The sequence below is a fragment of the Grammomys surdaster genome, unplaced genomic scaffold (genome assembly GCF_004785775.1).
Source record: "Grammomys surdaster isolate TR1022 unplaced genomic scaffold, NIH_TR_1.0 64, whole genome shotgun sequence".
NCBI classification, from domain to species: Eukaryota; Metazoa; Chordata; class Mammalia; order Rodentia; family Muridae; genus Grammomys; species Grammomys surdaster.
The window spans coordinates 7,379,555-7,383,593 of record NW_021604566.1 but is presented as its reverse complement, the minus strand read 5'-3'; positions in this window follow the sequence as shown (position 1 = coordinate 7,383,593).

Genomic DNA, 4,039 nt, shown 5'->3' with positions numbered 1-4,039 from the left:
TTTTTTTAACCAGAAAAAAAAAAGGTGTTGGTGCTAGGGCTGAGCATAACAGAGGGTTGGTTATTAATTAATTAATTAATTAATTAATTTTCTCTGATTTTATTTTATAGCTAACCCTGGGCCCATGTACCAGATACCCACTGTAGCACTCAGCTAAACTGTCAGCCCTAAATAATATCTGAGTTGTTTGGGCACAAACTAATTGTAGACAAGTCACTTGAGTCTCACTTAGGTGTAGTTTGTAAAGAAACAGGTTAAGACTCTAGCTAGGTAGCCTAGAACTCACTATGTAGCCCTGACTTCCTGTCACTGATGCTTACTTGCTGGGGCTATAAGCATGTGCAACTATGTGCCTGGCTGACATTTTTCTTATGAAATGTAAACAACCATTCCTACATCACAAAATAATCAGGAAGGTAAGTAAAGAGTCCCCAGTATAATGGTTAAAAAAAAACTGAGTCACTCCCACCTGTGTTTAAAACTGGCATCTCTCTGATCCTAGTGAAATGAAAATGAACCTAGTCCAGAGTCTCTGGGGGGTCAGGAGCTCTTTTCAGTCCCTCAAAAATTAAGAACTATTTGGAGGATGCTACCAATAGTGATGCTATGGTGCTATTAAAGTGTTGAGAAGAAAATGTAAATTCTGATTTCTGCTACTTCACAAACAACTCTTTACAGAAGTGAGACTCAGATGAGTCAGTCCCATGGTGCCCCATTTCTGTAATCCCAGCACATGGTGAGTGTCCCAGTTAGGGTTTCGATTGCTATGATGAAACACGACAACCAAAAGCAAGTTGGGGAAGAAAGGGCTTATTCAGCTTACACTTCTACATCATAGTCCATGATTGAAGGAAGTCGGGACAGGAACTCAAACATGACTGGAACCTGGAGGCAGGAGTTCATGCAGAACCCATGAGGGAGTACTGCTCACTGACTTGCTCCCCATGGCTCGCTCAGCCTGCTTTCTTATAGAATCCAGGTCACCAGCCCAGGGATGACACCGCCCACCATGCACTGGGCTCTCTCCTATCAACCTCAAATTTTACAAAATGCCATACAGCCAGATCTTATGGGAACATTTTCTTAATTGACGTTCTCTCCTTTCAGATGACTCTAGCTTGTGCCAAATTGATATAAAGCTAGGCAGCACAGTGGGCTGAAGCAGAAAGATGGTGAGTTCTCTGTTAGCCTAGGCTACATAAGGAATTCTAGGCCAACCTGAACAATGTGACAGGACCCTGTCTCAAAAGATAAAAAAAGAGAAGTAGGGAAGGGAGGAGGGAAGGAAGGAGAGAGCGAGGAAGGAACAAAGGAAGGAAAAGAAGGAAGGAGAGGCAAGGGCAAAAGAGACAGTGTGGAACCTAAATTAAGGGAGTGGTCCATGATTCAGGCCAGTTGCAGGGAATTTTTTGGATTCTGCCACACAGGATAGAAACATACCCAGACAGTGACCACATGGAGCCTTCAATAACAATGGGAAAATGGGCTCATCAATCTAAGCTGTTACTTTTCAGTTTCTCTACCAGAAAAGCCTGGCCAAATGGAAGGGTATCATGTGCTTGTGGATGGGTGGGAAGGTTCCACATGCTGTGCTTTCTGCCTTTGGTCTGGTTAGCATTGTAAGTAGATGGTTTGGTTTAGTTTGTTTGTTATGTTGTCACCCTGGTTGAAAACCGTCATGCAACAGGTGGCAGTGCAAGCCCACAACCCAGCATTTCCTGATGAACTATAGCCACTGCCAGTCTCTAGAAGCTCTTGGAAGATGAATCGTCACCCCTGGCTGGTGTACCGCATCTAACTTCCCTCTAACTGAACAGCTGATTCTCAGTTTCCTGTAACTCTAACCAGAGGACAATGTGAGTGTTTGAACTTTTCCAATTCTAGTAAGAAGTTAGCAAATGACAGCCTAGGAGCCACAGCTCACCATTCACCTTGTTTGTGTGGCCTGCACGTTAAGAATGATTTAACAGAATGCCAGGGCTATGTGGAGAACCCTTGTCTCAAAACAACCAAAAAAAAAAAAGAAGATTTAGGTAAATGCTCACTGCAATACTTGTCTGAATAAAGAATTAAAACAAACATCTGAGGAAAGCAAATTTTTTAGTAGATTATGACATATACAGAGAAGAAATACTGCACAGAACCATGCTAAAGAGAGGTTATAACACCCAGTGTCAATGCTTTCTGCAGCCAAAATCCGGTAGACACAATTTGTTGACACTGATCTATGTGTTCCCCTTTTCAAGGGTGCTTTCTATATAACAGGGTTCATCACACTAAGTTAGCCTCCATCTCTCTTGCCCCTTGGCTTAGTGTTTGTTGTATACATGTGATGGTACCATGGCACAGGGTACTCATAGTCAATAGACTCCAAAAAGGCTTATGGGTGTAGCTCAAGGGAAAGCCTTTGATTTGTGGGAACAGGTTTCTAGATTTCATCTCTAACACTGTAAGGAAAAGAAGTCTCCACAGAAGCTAAAAACAGTGTAATATTTGTCTCCTCAGCTCTTAGAAGAGCATGGAGTTCAACAGCATCTTCAACACATAGTGCATCTCAGACAAAAACAGTCAACCATACAAATGAGGTCACAGGGGTAGACCCCCCAACCCCCTCTGCCAGTTCAGCCATCATCACGATCATGGACATCCCTAGGGCTGTGACAGAGCACAGGTGTGTGTAGGTCTCTCAATTGTGGTATTTTATGATAGTCCTAGAAAACCGAATAATTAAACCATGCACTGGGGAGAGAGCCCTTCTCCTTGGCTCTCTTATCATGGCCATGAGCATCACTTAAGTTCTTTTCACGTGTTCGTCATGTGCTTTTCTTGAGGATACTGCAGCATAAACCTATTTAGCTCAGAGTCAGATGTGAAACTTGTAGGATGTTTATTGATCTAATTTAATAACAAAATATGTACTAAGGTCTATGAAAAAGAGGAAGTAAGAAAATAGGGGAAAGTTAGCTTAGGGTAGACACTGAAGTTGCTGTTGAATGATTGGTCTAGTTTAATAGTTAAGGAAGGACAGAGTGATGCTTCAAGGATTTGAAAGTATTTTTCAAGTATTTCACATTCACTTTTTGCAACAGCCTGGAAGAGGAGCACTAGAATTAACTACATTTTGTATATGGGGAAACCAAACTCAGAGCTGTCACATCACTTTAAGGGTGTCTACAACTAGGGGAACCCAGAGCTAGGGTCATGCTGCCTTCACTGTGAGATCCAAGCCCACTTGATAATATGTATCCCCTGAGCCCACCCATATCCTGCTTAAGGACCATGTCAAAGCTCAGCTCCAACTGTCATCCTGTCCCAGCAACTTAGGTGGTTGAGGTACAATGATCTCTGGAGCCCAGGATGTCAAGGCCACTTTTTACACAAAGAATGTGGGCTGGGGCGCAGCCCAGTGAGAGAGAGAGAGAGAGAGAGAGAGAGAGAGAGAGAGAGAGAGAGAGAGCACTTGCCTGACATATGTCACTCTTGGTTTTAATCCCACTGCTACCAAAAAAATGATAACAAAGCAAACCCACAAACTGAAGAGAGTTACAGAGCTTGCTTTCCTTGACTAAGCCTTACCTAACACACCACGGTCCAGCACAGAAGCAGGGGTCTGCAACTTAGAAAAAGAGAGTACGAGTGTGTGCACTCACACTTGTGGGTGAGAAGAACATGGAGGGGGGGAGGTCAGGTAAGGAAATGAAGCCCTGGCTGACTCTGTACTCACTGTAAGTTCTCAAAGAGCTTTTGGGGCAGTCTTTCTTTTTCCATTTGTGGTTTTCCGGCCATGATGAGGGCGGCTGTGCACTCAGCTGCGTTCTCACTTCTCCATTCCATGGGCTTCCTCCTGCTGACCAGCTGCCTGCAGCTGGATGCTTCTCAGCAGACCCAGTGAAGTGCAAGAGCTTGCCAGCCTACCCAGGGCTTTTTCTTGGTGGAGAGGTTAGCTGCTGTTCCCCTCTCCCTGGATTCCTTCTGCCCTTTGAGGAAGCCTGCCAAACCTTCTTTCTCTCATCACAAACGCAGCAAATGGCAGACACAG